At 31.9% G+C, this 19006-nt stretch overlaps 1 pseudogene; it reads right to left on the bottom strand.

The window, feature by feature from the left end:
- Positions 1–3799: 3799 nt before the first annotated feature.
- The window catches only part of LOC134715937 (uncharacterized), a 34388-nt pseudogene continuing 19181 nt past the window's right edge, over positions 3800–19006 (bottom strand).

The following is a 19006-nucleotide window of genomic DNA, read 5'->3' as shown; positions in this document are numbered from 1 at the left end:
ACTTTAGGAGAATAAAATCAACATTTCAGAAGAGAACTGTAATTTCATTTCAACAACCCTCGTCGTATATTTGTGGTCATTGCAGGCCATCAACATTTTTTTCTCACAAACATTTGTCAAATAAAGTGAATTCCTAATTTTTTTTAAAATAGAAACTAAATATGGGCTATTCATGGTAAATTATGAAAACAATACAGCTGAAAAATCTCTAATCATTAATCACAAATCAATTGTAAGAGTGTTAAAAAATTAAAAAAAATTGTTTTGAATTTTTGTGCCAAATTATGTTCTTTTATTATGCCCATTATTATCAACAAATTATCAACCCTACCATATGACGGAATATAATTGATGTCCAACATGTTAAAGGGGAGATAATCATATTCATTATAATATGAGTTTTCTCAAGGTTCCACTTGTAGTAATTGGATTATAATCTTGACTGATATATTGATTCATATTTAATACTTTATCTAGTATAGGTTCCTGATAGCCAAAATAACACTAATGGTGCATTACTTAAGTAACCAGGTTTCAATTCAAAACTAAAAGATTGGAGGGCATTAAGACTGTACTATAGAATCATAGAGCTAGAATTCAATAATTAGCATGGAAATAAATGTGATAGCTCATGTAGACCGAAATTATTTCAAATTATACACTTTAAGATTTTTTTTTCTAATATAATGCGGTGTTCACACATTGCCGATTATTGCTCCCGTTTGAGATCAGACAGTGATACGAAATGAAAAATGAAAAAGTTGGATTACTATCCTCAATTATCTGGAATGTCCTATCATTGTCTGAACGCAGTCGTTTAATTTCGTAACAGATTCCTACGGGTCGGGAAAGGTCCGAATAGTTCGGCGAAGCACCCCGACAGTTAGGGGAAACTCAGCCGATTTAGTCTAGTCAGATTACAATCATGACTATGTCGTGACAGATTCTGCTGTATCGGACCAAAATCCTAACAATGTTCTGTGTATTCTGGACGGTGTGCTGTGAAACGGGAATGATCTGGAGAAATTTTTCATTGCTGTTTTTCTGCCGATTGAGTCCAGATTGCATCCAGATAGAGCGGATCTTAATAGGATAACATTCTGACAATCAGGGCCGTAGCGTAATGGAGGCAAATGAGGCAAATGCCTCACTTTTGAAACGACGACCAAACTTTTAAAGTGTCATTTTTTTTAATTATAGATTTTACATTATCAATATGCAAGTTTCGCGTTTCAAATTATCTACCAGCACACTACTACATCCAATATGTTCAATCTGCAGCAGCGATTGCAGCTTTTACCATTGCGAATCGATGACGGTAAAAAAAATAAGTGTTCCGAATACAAATCAAAATTAAAAAAAATGAAACAAATCTTAATGTCGTTACAAAACTGGTTGAAGATGGGTATTTTAAAGAGAAAAATATGAAAAAGGTAACTCATGAGTATAAAAACACCCCTATAAATATGCTGGCTTAATACTTTCCTTGGTTTATTTTTAAATCGATTATAGTTATTAATCTTTACAGTAAAATAATTCATTGGCCAAAAATATAATAATTATTCATAATTAATTTAAACAAAATCATGAAGCGCCTTTTCTATGGAAGTCTTAAAAATGTATAAGGCAATTCTTAATTTTTATTTATCTTTAGTAAAAGTAGGAATGATATATTTTTGGTATTGTTTGAAAATAATTTTTTTCGTGTTTCTTTTTCTTTTTATGATCAGCATTGTCTGGTTGTATGCAAGCGTGTTCCATTGATTCTAGTGCGGTAGGTCGTGGGTTCGAACCGCGGTAGGTCAAACCAATGACTTAAAAAATGATAGAATAATGTGTCCAAGTAAAGGTCTTCCATCAGAATAATGTGTTCAGATAGGTCTTCCAGCGTAATGTTTACAGATGACTTGTGATCACTTGTGACATTAGAACGTCAAAAATCCGGTTAAGTAACAATGGTGGTCTATTTTTCTCTGTACCTATTCTTATGGTTAATGATTATGTATAATAAATATATTCTTATTGATGCTCGTCTTATAGAAGCTTATAACTTGATGTTGGACATACATATATAGATATATATATATACATAAGTCAAGAACGTGTGTTGAAGCAGTACAGGTCACAGGAGAAAAGGAAAGTTTTAGTTGACCAACAGAGATTAACTTTAATATTGAAACTTGATTTGTTACTTACTAGGCTAGTTAAAAAAAAACCCGCATTTCTGTTATATTTTTTAATTTTTTATTATAGATGGTAATGCTGGAAAAAGCTTCTCCCGTACATGTCAGGCACCCGAACCACCCTAAAAAAAAGCCTCACTTTAAACAGACCTGCCCTACGGCCTTGACAATACCTGCTCATCCAGATTATGCCGACAGTTTTCGAACGGATTTCTTCCTTCAGCATGGGTTCACTGTCTGGTCACTGTCTGATCTCTGTCGGATCACATTCGGTAAAATCGGGACGCAGTCGTAACATACTCGGTCCAATTTTACCTGGAGAAAGATACAAATTGGATTAGAAGCCAATTGACAATGGGATTATCGGGATAAATTCGCTTCGAAACGGTTGAAAATCAACGCTTTCTGAACAATATCTGATTGTTGTCATGATTAAATTATTTGTTTTACAAATTTTAATTAAAGTTTGAATTTTTATCCACGATTCACAGGATCTTGATCAGACTTTTGACAAATTTTAATCGGAAATGGTCCTGTCAATGACGGCAGTATAAATCATGAATGTGTGACCCCAGCTTAAATGATTTATTCAACTAGTAAAAAGTTTTACCATGTTTTGGTTGTTACAAGACATAAAACTAAAGACTGATCAACAACATAAATCACACTAATAACCAGAAGTGATCTTTTATAAATTATCTGGAAGACTAAGATAATTCTGCACCTGGTGCACTTGTGGCACCCATTATAACTTGTTTACACTTAATAATTTGTGGTTTGTCATACACTTTCGATTGACAAAATAATATCAGGGTTGAGTCCAAAAGTATTAATGAAATGTTCAAACTATAAACATGTATAAATAAGACTTTTGACACGATCATTTCTAGTTATAAGTGTCTGAATAGTTGAATACTTAAGGTATAGAAAGACAAAGGAAAGAAGAAAGATTGAATGTGTGCACATAAGACTTGTTTAATACAACCACATTTTGATCATGAACCACATCAGGTTTTATAGACATTGCATTATTGTTTTGTTCGCCTTTGTTCACTTGTCACTTTTTTCAAAGAAGTCTTGTGTTGGTTCTGCTGTTCAGAAATATATTTTTTTTACGGTTTATGAACCATCTAAATGACAGTACATTGTATTTTCATATCTGTACAACACTAGGACTCTTCAGATAGTTGAAAATTTTACCTCATAAATCAAATACCAGAAGCTCCAAATTTTCTAATAATATGATACCATATATCTGGATGCCTTTAATTATCTTTGGTTGTTGCACTTAAATTTAGATTGTGCATAAATAAATGAGAAACTTACGGCATTAGGGTTCAAAATAGATAAAAGTTTTGTAAGATTGGACAATCATTTTTTGGCAATATTTGGCTCTTTCTGTTAACTCAGAGCATGCGCATCTAAGGAGAACGAAGGTGACTAATATTTCTAATGTGCCTTGTTAAAAGCATATTAATTCCCATACCAAGTCAAACAATTACATTTGATGACAATTGGCTGAAAATGGAATAAACTGTAAATAATATTAATTATCACTTTATTATTTTTTTATTAAATTTAACTATTACATGCATAAAATATTGCATCTACAGAATGTAACAAATGTTTATGTAATAAGTTATCACAGTTAGAAAATTAACATGTATTTTCATAACAGGAAATAAACAAAGAAGTAAATGTACTTTAAAATTTCGTGAGCACAGCTCAAATTTCAAACAAGATTCTTGTAAAAAGGCAAAATAGAAAGATCACAATATAGCATTATCTGGTTGAAATTGTGAGAAATTTTAGATACATTATATTCAACAATATTGACTTGCTTATACATCTTGTCTTGTGGATTATTTATCTATTCAAAGTTTCTCTTTAGCTCATAATTTTCCAAAAAAAAGTAAGCATTAATGCTAAAAACTGGTAAAAATCATCTTGTAATTGCAAAAATTCCTTAAAAGAGTTATTTGACATTTCTATCTGTTTCTATCTATCTATGATTTTTTTAAGTTATAGGCAAAAATAAAATCCTTACAGTCAAAACAGCTGCAAACAATGTTAACTAGTATCCTGAGGAATCTGAACAAAAAGTTTTTGTCAAAAAACTAGACTCATGATCACTGCGAATAATTAAAAATATGCTATAAAAAAACTTGTAACAGAAATTTGGTAAACTAAGGAATTCGTCTGCAAACAAAGAAAAATAATAAAAAATAAATTAAAAAATTTTCTATTATTCAACTATAAATGCCAAATTATTTTTTGCGAGACCTATCTGGTATCACAATGAAATTTCAACAATGATAAAAACAGGTGAAAAAATTAAGCGTTTGTAGCAATTAAAATATTTGTATGGATTGTCTAATATGACAATTAATAAACAAAATTCATTTTCATGAATATTATTCTATTTAACTATTATCTAATATTGCCATAAAATTGAATGTGATAAAGAGTTTTAACCTTATAAGTTAATGAAATCATGAGGTTACATCATCAGTTAAAATGCTTTTGAGATAAATAATTTACTGTAAAACAACTTATTTTTGGTGACTTTTGCAAGTAAAAAAAATAACTGGAATATAAATCAGAGAGCGGTGGTGAAGTGGTTAGTGCATCTGACTAATAACACAAAGGTTCCTGGTTCGAATCTGTATCATCATGCAAATTTCAGGGACTGAATTTTCAGCTTTCCCTTGACACATTTTGGGAGTATGGTCTTGAGGAAAAGATGATACACCGTCGGAAGGGGACGATAAATGGCTGACCCGTGTTAAGAGAGAGTGACAAGTCTTGCACATTAAAGATACCGTTGCAGATTTCGAAAAAAGAATAAGCTTATGTCGCTACAAGGCAGCACTCGCACCCGCAAAGTGAAAGGAATTAATATAAGTTGCAAAACATGTTTACGAAACCACTTCGGTCATGTTGACTCATTTGTAGATCTTACTTTGCTGAACATTATTGCTGTTTACAGTTTATCTCTGTCTATAATAATATTCAAGATAATAACCAAAAACAGCAAAATTTCCTCAAAATTACCAATTCAGGGGCAGTAACCCAGCAACAGGTTGTCTGATTCATCTGAAATTTTCAGGGCAGATAGAAATTGACCTGATCAACAATTTAACACCATGTCAGATTGCTATAAATGCTTTAGTTTTTGAGTTATCAGCCAAAAACTGCATTTTACCACTATGTTCTATTTTTAGCCATGGTGGCCATCTTGGTTGGATGGCCTGGTCACCGAACACTTTAAACTAGATACCCCAATGATGAGTGTGGCCAAGTTTGGTTTAATTTGGCCCAGTAGTTTCAGAGGAGAAGATTTTTGTAAAAGTTAACAACGACCGATGATGACAGACGACGCACGACAACGGAAGACAGACGCAAAGTGATGGAAAAAGCTCACTTGGCCCTTCGAGCCAGGTGAGCTTAAAATAAAGTATTCATGATAATAAGTTGGTTTACAGTAATACCCTCTATAAAAATCTACTGAAAATTTATTAAATTATCTAAAGCTGAACATGAAAATTCTAATGGTTCTATAAAATAGTACAAGATTTAGATTTTGGTTCCTGTAGTTTGCCATTGTCTTGAGATTGTGTTTTTCCCTGGTAACCTTTATGTTGTTGCTCAATTTTCTGTTCTTTTGGTGGCTGATGCTTTGAAGAAACAGCATTTGTGTGGCTCACAGCCACAGGTTTGGGTTGTATTACAGGAGATGGCTTGTTATCTGTCAGCTTTGGACTACCTGCACTTCTGGTATTCTCAGGGCTGACAGATCTTGGAACTGTATTTTGGTTGGCAAGGTTTTTCTCATTGTCAATTTCTAAATTAGAATGTTTGCTGTCCTTTGTAACTTCTTTATCCTCATTTTCTTCAATTGACAAATTCACTGGAATATGCACTCCAATTTTTTGCATTAATTCATCCAATTTTGGTCCAGCCCATGTCATTTGTACTTCAGCATCTTGATAAAAGTTTATAAACAGTAACTGGGTGAAGACCATACTCATTGACCCAGAAGGTGGCCAATCCATTTTCTCTAACAGCAATGGTATAATTGGTTTCTTCAAAGCATCAGCCAAACTGACTTCCCTACGACAGTTAGCTGAGAGTGAATACTTCTGTGTGATACATGTTAGAATCACTTTACACCCTCGTACACCAGAATCTATTTTCTCATACAATGAGTCTCCACCTCCCATCTGATATATGTCCATCCAGCAACTTAAACCCATCCCTGTCAATCTTTGGTAGAGGACCATAATCTCTTTCTGTTTACCCCATTGGTATGATATAAATACTTCTGGACACTTATTTACCTATAAAAAACAGAAAAGAAAATCAATGTGAATGGCTATAAAATATATACATGTAAAATGCTAACAGGTGCTTGCTCTTACTGTTTATAAATAAGTGGAAGGAAATTAGAAAAAAAACCCATAATCCTATAAAAGTCATATCTTCAACATGTTAAGAGATTGAACCTATGATCCCCAGCTAGTATTAAAGTAATCATTGAGGCCTTTGTTGAAAAAAGAAAGAGAAAAAAATAATTATATAGGTATAGTTCCTAATTTAGATAACTTCATTGTGTTTTCTAAAAAAAAGTCCATGTTATACTAATCTTATCTTTTTTTCAAACAATGAATATGACCAAAGAAGAAAAACATATGTTTTATAGAAGAAATGTAATGAATTTAGAGTCATGACTTGAAACACCAGATCTCATCTATTCCATTAAATTATCTGAGCTACTCTCTTGTGATGGCTAGAACATTATAAGGGGCTTAAATTATTTTTATAGTAAATAAATCTTTTCCACAAAATTCAAAATTGATTTTAATTTGGTTTAACAGGTTTGTGGTTTTTTTTATAAAACCTCTTTTAACAACTCCTTGTTCATTTTTTTTTTGTCTTTCTGATTGTATATTATGCCAAACTGTTGTCTTAATTATTTTCACTTTTCATACATCATTTCCCTTTGTGTTGATAAAGTCTGTATTCTTTTGTGCAAAACTCATAGCACTAGTACACAGTATAACATGTGTTGGGTTTTTTTTTAGAATTATCTCATGGTGGTAGGGATTTCGTTTCTTGGATTAATCCATCATTAGTACAATATTACAAAACATTACATAAACATTCTGTTTAAAGTTGTGCAATATTTAGTATCACTAACAATTTTTGTAAATTTTTCAGTAAACGATTCAAAATATTTATATCTTTTGTATGAAGCTAAATAGTTGAATATAATTATCACGCTGTAATCTGAGAAACATACCTCTTCTGAGATTTCTGTCTGTTTGGGTTGTGACTGGTTCGGTTTTTTCTTTGTTTTATCTATTACTATAACTTCTTGTACTGGTATCCACCAATCTTTATACACTGTTGATATAGAAGAAAACAATCACTGTTCAATATGATTGTGCAGGCTTATAATGAAGGTTTTCATGAAGATATGTAAATTATGAAATTGTGGGGAATTTGGGTGTTACCTTCAAATAGATGGGATGTGCATTTATAACACGAAAGACATAATAAAAGATCGTATATCATTAGTAAAAGAAAAAAAGTTATTTCCACATAAAACATGTTCCAATACCCATTTAGTCCATCCTTCTACTTCATGTACTTGTGAACGCTCTGTAAGCGGAACACTAAACATGGCTACAAACAATCTAAGGAAAAACAATATACTTACTATCATCAATCAATGTTTCATCAGGTAGAATACCATAACAATTCAGCTGCATCAACATTTCCTGGAACTTGGCAACAGGCCAAATTCTGTTATCATCTGTCTCTTCTCCAGCTCTCTGGAAAAACCTGACAAAAAGATACTCGCTAAAGATAGGTCCCATAGATCCTTTTGGTGGCCAAGCCATTTTCTCCATCAACAGTGGTATCATTGGTTTACCTAAGTTCACTGATAAATTAACCTGAAAGAAATCCAAGAAATTATAAAAGATCAAAAGTTTTAGTTTTCAATTTGTACTTTTAATGAGCTGAAAGTTCCTTTAATTCTATAGAAATTTTGGGCAATTTTTGACAAATAAGTGGACATTCTTTTTTGATTGTGACAATGCAGATCTTAAGTCAAAAAATGGCCTTGCATTCCACAAATTATGCAGAGAATTGATGCTAAATACAAATTAAAAGGGATTAAATATTGCAACAAAGAAATGCAATACATGTACCACATTGCATAATCGAATTTCTAGTTTGAAAAAAAGATTTAGTTCATAAATAAAATTTTATCAGAGATATTAAAATGTAATGTGAAAATTTCAGTAAATAAATGGGGCATGTCCATGAGACACCGATGGTGCCCCCATTTGCATAAAATGTTATAAAGGGGCATAACTCAAGAACTGTAAAAGTGATGCTGCCTTAATTTGAACTTGATCTGAGTTTGTGGTAAATAGCAATAGCATAAAAAGAGGCTCTTATACACTATGTTCCTTTTTTTTATATTTACCTCTCTATTACAATTTGGAGACTTGGCATATTTTTCTGACACACAACAAATGATGACTTTTGCTCCTCTGATGCCATTGTCAATTTTCTCAAATAATTTATCTCCTCCTCCCATTTGACCAATGTCCATCCAACATTCATATCCTGCCATCTGTAGGTGGTTACGGAGTAATTTTACCTCATCCTGATGACCCCACTGGTAACTAAGGAACACAGCAGGAGGGGAGGTGTAGTCTACTTCTTCATCTTCTACAATATCAACTGAAAACAAAATGTAAAAATCTTTTCATCACTATATTTATTCATATAAGACAAATTTATTTATTTATCTTGGTGGATAAACTCTACAGAATCAACCTTTTGTATTAATTGCCACTTTGTTCTTGTTTTAAATATACATAAAATATTTGTCACTTGACATTTGACAAGCAATGATGATTCAATTATTTTTTTTGTCGCCTAATTGTGATCAAATAAATACAGCAAATACCTCCCTCCCAACTATGAACTGTGTTATTGCCTTACTTCATAGCATTTCCCATAATGACTTTGTCACATACTCTGGTATTTAGTTATATTGTTCATGAGTTACTTCCCTTACCAACAGCTTTCATAGCATTTTCCACAATAGCAGCACCATCCATTCTGTTCATTTCCTGTAAAGCTGTTAAGACAGCATAGTTTGCCTCCCTTGTTTTGTTTGTAGCGTACCATTCACTGAGAACAGCCATACAGGGGTCATGTTGTGATGCCCATGCTCTGATGTCATCTTTACTGTAACCAAGACGTTGGGCCAGTAATCTCCAATCATGTTCTGTTTGTGGATTCATTATCTTTGTCAAATCTCTTGACCATCGAGGTGCATTGGTCATTGTCTGAAAAGATGATTAGATATATAAATAGTTCGTTAACGTGGTCACTATGAACTCACTGTGACAACTCTGCCAGGTGGTCTATACTTATGACCTTAAAACTATTTCTTTTAAACCAAAATGTTTGCTTCTATAATTCTTTCATAATGATAAGTAGAATATTTATCCTTTTGTTTCTATTCAGTATGAAGCATATTACTCAATGTGCATTCTATTCAAAAAAGATATTAATAACCCTTTTGTCTGTGATGTTTAGCAATGATATTGGATGAAATGGCTATGAAATATGCCACATATTTAAGGACAATGGTCCTAACATATCAATTGACATGGACATGATGAAGATAGATGAGGGTCATATAGGAAGTACCTTCATAAAAAGTCTTGTCGAATGAAGTTAAAGGTAGTTTTTAGTGCATGACAATATCAAGTTAGATTTTAGCCAAAAATAATGGTAACAATAATTTTTTGAAACCTCTGATCAAATCATGATAATGATATTCAGAGGAATCATGGTAAAATTTTAACCAATTTGAAGCTGAGGTAGTTTTAAATGACTGTTTGATGCCTTATGGTAAAGGGCATTGATTCCTTCATAGATGGAAAACTTAAAGACACATTTCCTTAAACTACAAATTGAGTTTTACAGCTACCTTATCATAACAATAACAATCTATATATATATAGTTTATTTCTTTATAAAAAAAATAGTAGTGTTTCGGAAATACGTTTTGAAAGCACAGTTATAAATACCTTCATGTCAACTTCTTCCACTTTAATCTTAAGTCTCCTCAATATCTTTCTCAGCAAAGTCAACCCTCTGAGTGACAGTATCAAGCCCTTCACCTAACTCTATCATGTTTTCATCATGTTTGTCCACTCGAGTGGTCAGCCCTACTACAGCCACCTCTGTACCGGTCACTCTCTTGTCTAACTGTTCAACATCCTCCTTAGTTTCTTTCACATCTTGAACTACTGTTTCCAAACTTAAAAATAATCATATGCAAACTTTATGTTGATACAAATTGTTTTCAGTCTTCTACAATATTCAACTTCTAACAGCAGTGAATATCTATGCCAAGTTTCATAACCCAATTTAATGGGTTTAAAAGATTATAAAGAGCAGAAAATATTTTGTGACTGTCCCACAAACCCATATATCCATGGAAAAGCTAATTACTATAGGCTACCAGCTGATTAATCAGTGGCACTCTCATACCTGCCAACTTTTCAAAATGCCAATGGGGGTTTTGTGTGCAAGATTGCTGTCATAGTCCTAAATGTCCATCAAGGGGGCCTTCAAATGCAATTTAATGTTGTTTGTTGGCTTCTTCTTACTTTTATAAGCCTATATCCATTGTAAATTAATTCTTTTGTTGAAAATTGTGGACAAAATTGCTCTTTCAAAATTTCCATTTGGGAGCCTCCATGGGGAAATCCCCACAGATAGTGACAGTCGGAAGGTATGCACTCTCATTAAATGAATTCATACTTTCAATTCCTTGATCTTACATGTAAGCTCTAGAAATATCCAACATAATCATATTTAATTGATCTGACAGAGGCAAATTTTCTAATGTATTTTAAATACCTTCTTCCTTCTATCTGGTCTACCAATGCAGAAAACTGTCCCTTAATATTTGTTTTCTCTTCAGTATCTCTTCTCTCTACAAGATATTCCTTGTGTGGTCCAAACATTTCAGGTCCATATATTCCACATAAATCACGTAGACCTGTTAATGTACTTGAAAGTTGAGTATCATCTTTTGCCACCTTCAAAACACCCATTAGGTACTTGAACACAGGATTCCTGAATCTCTGTAAAAAAAAGATATGAAACAAGTAATCTTAGAAATATTCCATACTATCTAAAACATTATCTGAAAATGTATTTACTACATCTGTCATTTTTACACATTTTTGTTTAATTTGGGGAACAGTGATCGGGAAGGACGTGCGCCCTGCGCCTATAGCGCATATTCACCAGAAATGGCGCATAGAGTGACAAATGTAAGCGCCCACGTGGCGCACAATATTTTTCACATCGTTTAGAAATGTTTAGATATCGTCAAATAGTTTTGCGATCGTGTTCCGTGCCGCCATGTGTGTGTACACAACTGTATAATGTTCCTCCAATCATAGGAGCACCTATATATTTTTAGGACGTCTCGGGTGTTTTCCTATGGTAATAGAACCATGCGGTTTAACGTCTCGGGTGTTTTCCTATGGTAATAATAGAACCATGCGGTTTAACTGATAACCCAAAAAACGCAATTAACCATCATTCATGATATAATTTTTTATAAACAACTTTACATTTGTGAAATTTGGCTATTACAGACGAGATTTAACTCTAATAATAATCTTTTAATTTAGTTAAGCTTGCTTTTATTTCGATTGAAAATCCCTGAAGCCTTTTTATGAATATAGTTTTTGTCTCCATAAAAGGTGCTTAACTGTCCCTGTCATTTTTTGGTCTTTGGCTCGTTTTGACATTTTGTAAACATGACTTCAGCGAATTATTGTTTGTTCTATCAATTGATGGTACTCTCTACTGTTATTCTTGTCATCTTGATGAAGTAATAATAATAATACAAGAAGTGCAGATGACGTTCCTGAAATGTCCTCTAATACGGAACGTCTGGAATGAGTATGGTATCGACGAAGACCCAAATTTAATGTTAAAAAAACATGAACATGAACAAGCCAAGGCAACAGTAACAGTTTAAACATTGTAAATAAAGGTTTATCTTTAATATTGTCCGTTTTGGAAGAAGTTATTGTTTATTCATTGAAATTACAGAATCACAGGAACAATATTATTTAAAATCATAGAGGTAAACTTGTACCAACACCTCTTTGTCAAAACATGAGAAAATAATGATACTTTTTATTTTTTTACAGAAGTCAATTCGAATGGCCCACTCATTTGACAACATGGCCCATTATTTTTTAAAATGGCCCATTGAAGTTATTTTTGAGGGGCCCTGGGCCCATAGTGAAAAAAACCTTCCAGATCACTGGGGGAATTCATAAAAAATTGCATGACTGTGTCCCCTAGCAAGATTAGCAGGTTTAAAAAAAAAAGGTTGATGCCCAATCAAACCTTTAGAAATCATATCAAAATAAGATTTTTTTCATAAAAAAATAAATATAGTACTTTGTTCTCTTGTTCCTAGATTAATTCTAATTTTACAATAAGTCTGTTTGTTGCAGTGTCTATCTTTCCTAACATTAAGATGATATAAACAAAAGTGATTCAAAATAGCGCTGACAATGGGATATGTGGTATATGATATATAAAAGACGTACCTCAATTGTTTTTGAAACATTTACTAGGATACCATTAACAAAATGCTGTTCTAATGGCTCTGTGTTGTCTGCCATCAGTTTGTCCATATATTTCTGAAACACTTTAGGGTTGACTTTTGTAACTTTCTCTATAGTCATCAAGACCTGTATTCTGATATTCGCATCACCATAATGATTATCCATCATAACCTCCACCACTTTATCTGTTATCATCTGTTGTAAATAGCATGAAGTCACTTTTAAAACATATAAAGGATAAGATACAATGGTCAAGTTTAAACATCTCATCTCTTATTATTTTTCAAACTTTATCTTAAACATCATGTGCTTTAATATTTTTAAAACTTGTGCACACTGGGTAAAACTTTTTAAGTAAATTAAACTCTTACTCAACAAAATATCAAAACTAGACACTTTAAAGAGCCTGTGTTGTTCACCTGGTCTATGTGAATATTAAACAAAGGAAGCAGATGGATTCATGACAAAATTGTTTTTTAGTGATGGTGATGTGTTTGTTCATCTTACTTTACTGAACATTCTTGCTGCTTACAATTATCTCTATCTATAATGAACTTGGCCCAGTAGTTTCAGTGGAAAATGTAATAAAATTTTACAAATTTTATGAAAAATTATTAAAAATTTACTATAAAGGACAATAACTCCTTAAGGGGTCAATTGACCATTTCGATCATCTGAACTTATTTGTAAATCTTACTTTGCTAAATATCATTGCTGTTTACAGTTTATCGCGATCTCTATCTATAATAATATTCAAGATAATAACCAAAAACAGCAAAATTTCCTTAAAATTACCAATTCAGAGGCAGCAACCCAACAAAGGGTTGTCTGATTCATCTGAAAATTTCAGGGCAGATAGATCATGACCTGATAATTTTTTTTACCCCCATGTCAGATTTGCACTTAATGCTTTGGTTTTTGAGTTGTAAGCCAAAAACTGCATTTTACCCCTATGTTCTATTTTTAGCCATAATGGCCATCTTTGTTTGATGGCAGGGTCACCGGACACATTTTTTATACTAGATACCCCAAAGATGATTGTGGACAAGTTTGGATAAACTTTGGCCTAGTAGTTTCAGAGGAGAAGATTTTTTTAACAGATTACTAAGATTTACAAAAAATGGTTAAAAATTGACTAAAAAGGGCAATAACTCCTAAAGGGGTCAACTGACCATTTGGGTCATGTTGACTTATTTGTAAATCTTACTTTGCTGAACATTATTGCTGTTTACAGTTTATCTCTATCTATAATAATATTTGAGATAATAACCAAAAACAGTAAAATTTCCTTAAAATTACCAATTAAGTGGCAGCAACCCAACAATTGGTTCAGTAGTTTCAGAGGAGAAGATCTTTGAAATAGTTTACGACGACGACCACGGACGCCAAGTGATGGCACAAGCTCACATTTCCTTTTAGGAAATGTGAGCTAAAAATTATATTATAATAGAAAATATATTACAGATGATAATACTTGTACAAGTTGAATTAAATTGACAACAGAGGCCAGTCATAAAATTAAGCCCTATAACTTATACCACATACAATGTATACACTGAGTACTTGAATTAAAATTCAACATTGAAAAAAATTGAAGAAGTTATACAGCAATCATAAAAATCAATTTACATAATTGTCTTTATTTATTTGTGGGATGAATTTCTGCAGTTTGTGTTTTTTTGGGTTTTTTTTGGGAGGGAGGAAATTAATTATCATACTAATAAATTAATAATAGCTTTTTTAAAGACTTCTTTATATTTATAAATAAGTATATCTGAACAAACCTCTGAGTGTTTATTGGACAGACCATAAAATACTTGAATCTGCATGATGTAGGTTCCTTTGTCCTCTTTACAAGCATCCAGGAATTCATCCATTCTATTCTTCAAGGCATCAGGATTAATCTCAATTATTCTATGAAATATCTCTGAATAAAAAACACTTTAGCTTTTGAATTTTCACAGAAAAATTACCTTCCATTGATTTGATTGACTCAATGATACAACAATCCTGCCATTTGCCTACTTTTCACAATATTGATTGTTTGGTGTTTATTGCCTCTTTTAAGTGCCACTTTTGGTTTTTTTCGTGGCAATCAGTTTATATTGGTGGAGGAAGCCTGACATGCCTGAGTGCACAGAGATCACCACCTACCTATGATATGAAAAGTGGCAATCCTAGTCAATTAAGATTGGCTTTTCACAAGTAAGAGACTGCAACTTCATTGAATTCAGTCGTGTGTTTATAGTAAATTTGTGAGTTTCAGTGTAAAATTAAGCAAATGTTCCTAATCGATTTCTGGAAACTTTTTAAATTTTCGGTTCCATAGATTTAAAAAAAAAAAAATATCATTTAAAAATAAGAAAATAAGAATAAGAATATTTCATTTCCAGTAAAAGGGCTCTATAAAGAGCTTTCATCACATTACATACAAGTACATGAGATTATACATACGCATCAAAGCCATAGATGGTTCTTCAATATACCAATCCAATAAAGGTCCAAAGAAGTCTGCACATACTTCAGGACAGAGATTACCAACAATCTGCATGTTATTTTTACAAGCTGACCTTAAGAATTCTTCCTCTGCATGACGAAACTTCATTAACCCCTTCAGAATTGGTGTACAGACTTTGCCAGTACCTCCATTACAATGCTAGCAACAAAATGAAATATAGACATTGTTATATTTTTATGTTATGTAATAATATTTATCAACTTATGGCTATTAACCCGAGGTGTTTTGCTCAGTGAGAGTGTTAAAAGATAGAAAGTGTTGTTAAATATTTTTAAAAGGAAAATCTAGTAAAAAATTTCAATTTGTTTTATTTGCCTGTAATAGGCAGATGAATAGAAATATGATACAACTGTTTAAACTTTCTCCTGCTAATAATTGCTTAAAATACTCAATATTTCTTACATATTGGTTAACATCAATCCCTTTACCTTAGCAATAAACATGATAGAAAGTTGTATAAGAACTCCCCAAATAGTTTGTCTTCCGTCTTCTATATGGATCATCTCTCTGTCATCCTCCATACAAAACTCTAGAATTCTAATTACAACCTGGTTTACCTCATTTGGTATGTCTACTGATGACCTGGAAAATTGATGGTTTCTCATTATGAAAACTCTGGAATTATTTTTTTTTCATAACATTGCCATTTTTCTTTTTCTTAACTAGTTAGCTTTCTCAAAAAGAGTGTGGTTTCATTAACCTCACAAAATCTTTACTCAAAGTATAGTTTTAATCTGTAACAGTTATTTAAATTCTTGTGCTTAATACTTATTCACATAATTTCTAACAGCAAGTGTAAAAGATTTGCAATCAAACAATTTTGATTGTCAATTAGTGATTTTAATTTGGAAAATAATCGATGACAAAATGTACAGTAATATATTTTTATGCATCAAAACCATTACTGAGATTCATGCTGATACAACCATTTTGTTTGTAAAAACTGTTCTCTCTATACCAAGATATTTACAACAATATTGACTTACTTGTATGGTTCTATTAAGCATTTAAATAATTCAATGCAATTACCACTGCACCAACCATCTGACCATGGATAGTCAACATTCTTTATAAGAGGTTCAAGACGTATTGCTATCTCTGGGATAACTTCTGTACATTTCTGAGGAAGCAAAAACTTTTATGTCAAACACTTTTGAATAAACTACTCTTTTTGGATCTGACATGAAGAAGTTGTGAGAATTAAGTGAGAAGATCTTGTTTACTTATGATTGTTTGCTATAACATATTCTTTTTGCTATTTGTAACCTGATACATCTTTTTTGTTTTGTTTCTATTAATTTTAAATATAACATTTTATATTTGTTTCAGTAACACATTATCATTATGTAACTCTTTATTTTTTATCTTTTGTACCCTTAATTTTTCACCTTTGACATATATCATAATTATGTAATCTTTCAAATAGAGTTCTTTATCATTTACTTTTTAAGTATGGATTCCCACTATTGCTAACTCAATCCAAATGGAAGGTAGTTTTTGCAAGCTAGGGGCAATTGACAAAGAGTAGCAGAGTCATTAGTACGGTTGTTTGAAGCGTTATTAGTTGTAGGCATGTAGAACAATGACTCGTGTGCATTCAATATTACATAATAAAACAAATTAACCTAACCATGTTTTATGGCTGAACCAATTGAAGTCAGGCTATTATCATTAATGTATGTACTACTACTAGGTTGTTGAACTGTACAATAACAATATATTTTTTTGTAATTGTGGTTTATACCATTTTTATGTATTATTCTGTAAAAGGGTAGCTAATACAACAAGCATCAAAGATAATTATGATCACAATTTACACTTATATACTAGTGTTTGTTAGTCCAACATCTAAACCAAGGTTTATCTTTATTAATTACTTAAATAAAGGACATATAAGTTTTGCAACCCTTTAGGCACAATACTTATACATAAAGTACCTGAAAGTCAATTTCTCCACTATATTGTGTCACCATACTATTTGAGAGGACAGTTCCCTTCTCCATGTGGGTCATAGACATTCTTCCAATGTCTGGCATGATGTGGTGTTCTAGTTTTTGTATTCTGTAATACCAAATATTACCAATATATATCAAATTTTTTCATCCAATGAAATATTTGCCACTGAAGATTAGGCAATCAACAACCGATTAATCTTCATACAATGAAAATAACAAGCACTTATATTGGCATCTTATAAGTTTACCTTTGTCATCTATACAACCATTATTAAGAAATTGTTAAGAAGAAAATAAATAACAATAAGGTGAACTCGAAAAAAAAAATTCTGAAGGTAAAAAATTCACAGCAGTTATATGTTTGCTATACATTCACAAAACCAACAAACACTTGCCTTCATCAGTATTTAACAGGTTTTAACTTCATTAAAAATGTCATAATTATTTGAGGGGAATTAACTCTGAAAAATTCTGTGTTTTTAAATTCATGACATCACAAAAAAGAATAGACAAAGGATTAATGGCCATGATGATCACTATAGATAAATTTTATATAGTAATAAGGATAACATACTTTAGCATTTTAATGAGTTCTTTAACAGCCTCCCCACAGTTAGAATTACTGTCTCTCTGTTCCCACTCATCTCCCTCTGTTGGGAGGTCTACTTTCTCTACATTAGCTATCATTTCTTTGGCTTGATGAATATTTTCCTGAAATTGAAAATTATTCTAAATATACCATCAGGTTCATCAATTGGCAACAATACAGACATTTGAATGATATTAGTTGCCCCTTGTGTGAAGTTATGAAGTACCTAAAAACCATCCCATTAAGAGACCTGTTACAAAATTCTGAAAAATCACTATATATTGAATCAGTAATGTTTAACTATTCAATGTGAAAATTGTTAATTAATAAAATAATGATGTTGTTATCCTAAATCGTCATTTAAAACACACACATTTTAGCGGGGCGTTACATTTGTGCAGGTTTATCAGGTCCTACATTTGCACAGAAAAACACATTACGTTTGAGCGAATTTTACCTGTTGAAAAGTTACTACATTTACTTTATAAAATGAAAAGAATTAATTAATATACAAATTTTCTGACTATTTAGTAGAAAATTACGTTACCAGCAACTCAAATTTCCATCAACAATGTAGATGGCTGTGCCCAGTGAAGAAACAAAATGTACCAACATTACAATGAGCCAAACTCTTTTCATACATTTAGCTACCACAATGAACAGTTTTAGTCAACTCATCCAGCCATCTACACTTTTGTTGAGATTATTTTTCAATTTTACAGGACTACTTACATTAAAATTTGCGACAGCGATAACCAAGCCCTTGTAAAACGCACAGACAAAAGAGAAACTCAGTTTACCGTTCAACAATTTTAAAAATTTCATAATGGTTAAATTCCCTGTAAATGCCATCTCAAATTGCAAGGATACGTTTGTACCAGATAAGTACTGAACTACATGTATATATAATTTCTATATATATATCATCTGCATGTTTATTTCATTTTATTCATGACTATATACTTGAATTTTCTTTTCCAGGATAGTCCCTGTATCTTATTCATAACGTTTCTTTTACATAAATGTAGTGCTTTTAAATGTTTATATAAATAAATAAAGAC

Source organism: Mytilus trossulus, chromosome 4 (assembly GCF_036588685.1).
Source record: "Mytilus trossulus isolate FHL-02 chromosome 4, PNRI_Mtr1.1.1.hap1, whole genome shotgun sequence".
NCBI lineage: Eukaryota > Metazoa > Mollusca > Bivalvia > Mytilida > Mytilidae > Mytilus > Mytilus trossulus.
The sequence above is the reverse complement of the archived record's forward strand: the minus strand, read 5'-3'. Positions and strand labels throughout refer to the sequence as shown.